The sequence below is a fragment of the Myotis lucifugus genome, unplaced genomic scaffold (assembly GCF_000147115.1).
Source record: "Myotis lucifugus unplaced genomic scaffold, Myoluc2.0 scaffold_61, whole genome shotgun sequence".
NCBI lineage: Eukaryota > Metazoa > Chordata > Mammalia > Chiroptera > Vespertilionidae > Myotis > Myotis lucifugus.
In genome coordinates this window covers 3863256-3870594 of record NW_005871109.1, presented here as the reverse complement: position 1 = coordinate 3870594, position 7339 = coordinate 3863256, and the positions used below count along the sequence as shown (strand labels likewise).

At 42.7% G+C, this 7339-nt stretch overlaps 1 non-coding gene across 1 annotated transcript; it reads right to left on the bottom strand.

The window, feature by feature from the left end:
- Positions 1–2802: 2802 nt before the first annotated feature.
- LOC111826229 lies at positions 2803–2936 on the bottom strand. Its single transcript, XR_002829516.1, has one exon. It is a non-coding gene; the product is annotated as a small nucleolar RNA SNORA76 (small nucleolar RNA).
- Between the last annotated feature and the right edge of the window lie 4403 nt (positions 2937–7339).

Sequence of the window (7339 nt, the reverse complement as noted above, 5' to 3'; positions counted from 1 at the left end):
ATAAAATATCTTTAAAAATAAATAAATAAAATAAAATAAAATAAAATTATATAGGTTTAGTGTACAATCCTATAATACATCATCTATATATTGTATTGTGTTCACCACCCCAAGTCAAGCCTCCTTCTATCACCATTTAGCTCCCCTTTACTCTCTCCTACCTCCCCCCACCTCCTTTTCACTCTGGTAATCACCATATTATTGTCTGTCTATGAGGTGTTTGGTTTTGGCTTAATCCCTTTACCTTTTTCTTTTTTTTTTCTTTTTTTTTTTTTTTTTTTAAATATATTTTATTGATTTTTTACAGAGAGGAAGGGAGAGAGATAGAGAGTTAGAAACATCGATGAGAGAGAAACATCGACCAGCTGCCTCCTGCACATCTCCTACTGGGGATGTGCCCGCAACCCAGGTACATGCCCTTGACCGGAATCGAACCTGGGACCTTTCAGTCCGCAGGCCGACGCTCTATCCACTGAGCCAAACCGGTTTCGGCATCCCTTTACCTTTTTCATCCAGATCCCAGCCTCCTCTCCTCTGGCAGCTGTTCTCTGTATCTATGAATCTGTTTCTATTTTGTTTGTCAGTTTATTTTGTTCATTAGATTCCACATATAAGTGAAGTCATATGGTACTTGTCTTTCTCTGACTGTCCTATTTCACTTAGCATAATACTCTCCAGGTCCACCCATGCTGTCACAAAGGGTAAGATATTTCCTTCTTCTTTTTTTTTTTTTTACAACCCAGTAGCATTCCATTGTGTAAATGTACCACAGCATTTTAAAATAATATATTTTTATTGATTTTTAGAGAGAGATGAGGGAAGAAAGAGAAAGAGATGTGAGCGTGGCTGTCTCTTTCACACCCCTACTGGGGATCGAGCTGCAAGCTTGGCATGTGCCCTGATGGGGAATCAAACCTGCAACCTTTTGGTACATAGGATGACACCCAACCAAGTGAGCCACAATGGCCAGGGCTGTACCACAGCATTTTAACCTACTTATTTATTGATGGGCACTTGGGCGCTTTCATAGCTTGGCTATTATAAATAGTGCTTCACTGAACATAGGGATGCATATATTCTTTCGAATTAGTGTTTGGAGTTTTTTCAGATATATTGCCAGAAGCGGAATTGCTGGGTCATAAGACAATTCCATTTTTAATTTTTTGAGATAATTCCATGCTGCGTTCCACAGTGGCTGCACCAATCTACATTCCCACCAACAGTGCACAAGGGTTCCCTCTTCTCCACAACCTCACCAACACTTGTTTGTTGATTTATTGATGACTAGAGGCCTGGTGCACAAATTCGTGCACGGGTGGGGTCCCTTGGCCTGGCTGGCGATCAGGGTCATCTTGGGGCCGGCCAGGGGAAAGGATCGTGGGAGGTTGGCCGGCTGTGGGAGGTTGGCTGTGGGAGCTCACTGACCACCAAGGGGCAGCTCCTGCATTGAGCGTCTGTCCCCTGGTGGTCAGTGCAAGTCATAGCAACCGGTTGACTAGGTGTTCTGTCATAATGGTCGCTTACGCTTTTATATATGTAGATAGGCATTCTGACAGGTGCCAGGTGATATCTCATTGCGGTTTCAATTTGCATTTCTGGGGTGATTAGTGACATTGAGCATCTTTTCATATGTCTATTGGCCCTTTGAATGTCTTTCTTGGAGAAGTGTCTATTCAGCTCATTTGCCCATTTTTGAATCGGACTGTTTGTTTTTTTGGTATTAAGTTTTATAAGTTCTTTTTTTTTAATATATTTTATTGATTTTTTACAGAGAGGAAGGGAGAGGGACAGAGAGTTAGAAACATCGATGAGAGAGAAACATCGATCAGCTGCCTCCTGCACACTCCCCACTGGGGATGTGCCCACAACCAAGGTACATGCCCTTGACCGGAATCGAACCTGGGACCCTTGAGTCCGCAGGCTGACGCTCTATCCACTGAGCCAAACCGGCGAGGGCTATAAGTTCTTTATAAATTTTGAATATTAACCCCTTATCAGTTATATCATTGGTGAATATATTCTTCCATTCACTGGGTTGTCTTTTCATTTTATTGATGGTTTTCTTTGCTGTGCAAAACCCTTTTAGTTTGATATAGTAACATATGAATATATTGACTTAAAATTTTTCCTGCTTTTCTCATTGAACATGTAAAACACAATTATCCAGCCCTGGCTTGTGTTGCTTAGTGGCTAGAGCATTGGTCCACACACTGTAGGGTCAAGGGTTTGATTTCCAGTCAAGGGCCTGTACCTGTGTTGCAGGTTCAATCCCAGCCCAATTGGGGTGTGTGGAAGGCAACCAATCAATGTGTCTCTCACATCGATGTTTCTCTCTCTCTCCCTCTCTCCCTCTCTTCTCTCTTCCTCCTTCCCTTCCACTCTCCCTAAAAATCATTGGAAAAATATCCTAGGGCCCGCCAGTGTGGCTCAGTGGTTGAGTGTTGACATATGAGCAGGAGGTCACGGTTCAACTCCTGGTCAGGGCACATTCCCTATCAGGGCACATGCCCAGGTTGTGGGCTCGATCCCCAGTAGAGGGTGTGCAGGAGGCAGCCAATCAATGATTCTGTCAAATCATTTATGTTTCTCCCTCTCTCTCCTTTCCTCTCTGAAATCAATACAAATTAAAAAAAAATTAAAAATATCCTCGGGTGAGGTTAACAAAACAAAAAAACCACAACACAAAAACAATTATCCATATAGACTGTTTCTTCTTACTGCTACATATTATGCCATAATATGCATTTTCCACATTTTACTTTTCTTATCTCTCTCTCTCTCTCTTTTTTTTTTTTTGTGCGGTCCTGTCGCTCCGGGTTAAAAGGGTCGCGGGCAAAGAGCCGTAGGCCCCAGTTATGCACAAGCAACTGCTCTGGTGCTGCAGCCTGACCCCCCCGGCGCCACACGCAGGCGCAGCGGGGACTCAAAGGCAGCGCGTTACTTTTCTTATCTCTTAATGAGGGACACTTGGAGTACCTCCAGCACTCCTCGACCACAAATAAGATGAACATCCTATTTGCTGTCCTCTTGTAGATGGGAATGAGAATTTATTGAGATGACATCACTTGGCCAAAGAGCTTCTATTACAGATTATGCTAAATTCAGTGAGAGTGCCTGTTTGTATTCCCATCAGCATTGCCTGAGAGTTCCTGCCTCCCCAAGTCCTCGCCAGCCTCCTCGTGGATCCACTTTTCTGATGTTTGCCATCCTGATGAGTATAAGGCAATATGGCACCATTGTTTTAATTTTCACTACTGATTACTTGTGAACTTTAGCATATCTTTTATTGATCATTTGAATTTCCCCTAATGAGCCACACAGTTTTTTAAGTTGGATCTTATTGATCTACTAGGGGCCTAGCGCACGAATTTGTGCACCTTGAAAGAAACTGTGGGCCGCGAAGCTGTGGTGGGCACAGGGGCAGGTCTCGGCCCATCCTCCGCGCCCCTGCCCAGTCCCTCCCGCCACAGCCCCGGGCCCCTGTCTGCCAGCAGCCCCACTCCCGCTGCCACTGCCGCTCCCATGCGCTGACAGCACCAGCCCCACTCATACCCACCGAGCGTGGAGTGATTGGGGCCAGTGCCAACAGGGTCTGAGTGGGGCTGGCGCCGTCAGTGGGTGCGAGCGGCGGCTGCTGCCCCAATTGCCCCTCAGAAGCAGCAGAAGGTGGAGAAGCCCTCAGGGGCAATTGGAGCTGGCAGCCGTCACTTGTACCCACTGATGGCGCCGGGTGCCAGCTGTGGGTGTGAGCAGGGCTGGCACCGGCAGTGGGTGTGAGCAGCAGCTCCAGTGCCATCAGTGGGTGCAAGCAGGGCCATCACCAGCAGCGAGTGCAAGAGGTGACTGCCAGCCCCAATCACCCCTCAGGAGCAGGGAGAGGTGGAGAAGCCCTGAGGACGATCAAGGCTGGCAGCTGCCGCTCACACCGCTGACGGCACCGAGTGATGGGGGCCGGCACCAGGTGCCAGCAGCCAGTGGGAGCAGGGTTGGCGCCAATAACAGGTACAAATGCCAGGCAGGACTGTGGTGCGCAGGAGCAAAGAATTTTCAGTAACCACCAGAGGCTTGCCCCGATGACAGCGATCGGCGCCCTGCCTTGGTCTGGAACCCCTACTCACCTGCTCCACCATCCCACTACTGCCAATGCCCGCCATGTTCTGGGCGCACCCCCTGGTGGTCAGCGCATGTCATAGCTACCGGTTGTTCGGTTCTGCCATTCTGTCTATTTGCATATTAGCCTTTTATTAAATAGGATAACTTGCTTTTTGTCACTCATCTGTATATTTTGGACATCTTTCCATGTCAATAAATATATCTATACAACATTATTTTTATTGCCTGCATAGTATTTCAATCAGATGAAGATGTCATAATTTGTGTGACCATTCCCCTTCTATTGGACATTGAGAGTTTCCCTCCCTACATTTTTACCATGCAAAATGCACCAATAAACATCTTTGTGCCTTTGTCTTAGGGTAATATTATGAATTATTTTAAGGATAAATTCTTAGAAGTAAAATTACTTGGTCAAAGGATATGTACTTTTTTGTTGTTGCTAAATCATTTGATATACTGCCAAATTGCCCTCTGGAATGATGAGTTTTTACTTCTACTAGCAGTATATAAAAATTTTTCTATATTCTTAGCAACACTGACCATTATATTTTTTTATCCTTTTCTAATACTTTATCATTCAATAGGCAAAAATGGTATTTCTTACTAGTTTGTAGAAAGCTTTATTCTTTTCCTATGTTGCTGAGACAGCATTTTATATCTTAATAATTCTTTTTTTAAAATAGGTTTTTATTGGTTTCAGAGAGAGGAACAGGGGAGAGAGGGAGAGATAGAAACATGGATGAGAGAGACACATGTCCCCTACTGGAGGTCGCCCACAACCTGGGCATGTGCCCTGACAGGGAATCCAACCAGCAACCTCATGGTGCATGGGACGAGGCTCAACCAACTGAGGCTTTAATAATTCTTAAATATATTTAACTTAAAGTTTTATTCTAGTAACTCTATTATTTTTATCAGCTGACTCTTGTTCATTGTGATTTGTTAACTCTTTTGTAATTTTGGGTTCTTAGCTTTTCTTATTAAAGCTTAATCTATGGTGATTCTGTATGGCCTGGGTGGAGATGAACCCATCCAGGGAAATTTATGTTTGCTTCTTCTTATTGCCCCAGAGTTATTGCCACCCTGGAACCATTTTTAACATGAATTGCTTGATTTGGGGTTCCTAAACCATGCACACCTGCATCTGTGCTGGGAGTGTGGGGTGTGGCCTTTTGAGAATTCTGGATTTACCGAGTGTCTCGGTTCCTTTTCTTCTGTCCCTAAGTAAGTCTGTGCTACTAAGAAGAGGACAACCCTCCCCAAAACCCAGGCAACTACTTTTCAGCTCTAGTTTCCATTCTGATTTTTAGTTTTTTTGGTTTGGTCTCTTGTGTAGTGCCTGTATTTGGTTATGCATTAAAAATGATGTTAAGTATATTTTATTTAGTATTTCTAGATGTTTAACGGCAGAATTTCCAGCTTATCAAGTCCGCCATATTGAACTAAGAGTTAGCATTAACTATTCTCATTATTACTTTCATTTACAGTATTTCTCTGATCAATAGTGATAGTGAGAGTACATACTTTTTATATATTTATGATAACTTATATTTCCTTATATGATTTTTTTAGTACTTGGTCCTTTCATTTTACTGGAGTGTTTGTTTCTTTGCTATTGATTTGAAATATTACCTAATGGTCAAAAATATTAAAGTTTTGTCACATACATTCTTTTTATCCTTTTTGTGGAGCATGGTTTATTCTTTGTCATATAAAACTTATAGATATTTATATCATCAAAGACATCAACTTTTCCTTTATTACTTATGTTTTTGTTGACTTGCTTAGGAAGCCCTTCTCTTTATCAATATTTTAGAATATTCACTTATTTTTTTATAATACTTTTATGACTTCCCTTTGTACTTTAAACACATTTTAATGTCAACTGGGCTTTATTTTTGTATATGATGTGAGGTAAGGATTTAGTTTTATTTTTTTTCTCCCATATTGTTAGCCAGTTGTCCAATGCATGTATTAAGTAGTACATTTTTTCTGCAGGATTTGAGAGGCTTCCTTCATCATATACTGCAGAGGTTTTCAAGTTGAGTTCTGCAGGGCCACAGGGTTTCCCTGAGTTACTTCTGCAGTTTCCTGGAGAGACAAGGAAGTGGTAAATGAGCTAGATTCTTTCTTGATTTATACATTAGGGATCCACTTAAGATTTTATCTGAAGAAAGAGTTCACCTGCCTGCAAATCAGTAATATAATAAACTAGAGGCCTGGTGCATGAAAATTCATGCACTGGAGGGGAGGAGCCCTCAGCCTGGCCTGCCCCCTCTCACAGTCCGGGAGCCCTCAGGGGCGGGAGGCAACCTGGTGATTAGGGGAAGGCGACGCCCCATCACACCTCTGCTGCTGCCACTGCCGGCAACACAAGCCTCAGCTAGCCCTGGTTACCTGAGCCTCGGGCGGCCCTGGGCGGCTGGGGGGTTGAGGGAACTGGGTGCTGCCATCTTTGAGGGTGGGGCAGTCAATTAGCATATTCCCTCCTTATTAGCTGTTGGCACTGCCATCTTTGAGGGCGGGCAGTCAATTAGCATATTTCCTTCTTATTGGTTGTGGGCGCCACCATCTTTACGACGGTGTGAGGGTCAATTAGCATATTCCCTCTTTATTAGATAGGATTCTTAAACAGTAAATATTTAAAACTGTTTCTGGTCCTTTTATTCTTTTCCATTGCTTAGTCTGTCTTTTCTTGCACAGGTTTCACAATTTAAAACATTATTATGAAACTTTCCAAACTTTCGCAAAAATAGAGATAATAACATAATAAATCCCCATGTATCTATCATTAATATCCAACAGTTGTCAAGGTTTTGCCACACTTAATTAATATTGCTTTTTCTTTTCTATTTGTTTTGCTTCTTGCCAAAATATCTGGTTTTCTTTCCCTCCCTCTTTCCCTCCCTGCCTCTCTTTCTCCCTTTTTTCTTCCTTGCTTTCTTCTTCTTTCCTGTCTTACTCTCCCCTCTTTTCCCCAGACACCCTGTCATCTCACCCATACTTCGGTATGCATCTGTTTAAAAAAAGAAAAAAATAATAATGTTTCATTACATAACCAAATCCTATTGTCACATTTAATTTAATAATTTTGTGGTATCATCTCATACCCAGTCCATAATCAAATTTGCCTTATTGTCTCAAAAATGGTTTTTGACAGTGGTTTGCTCAAAACACACTCCAAACAAGATTGATAGATCTCTAACATTTCTTTGAATCTAGA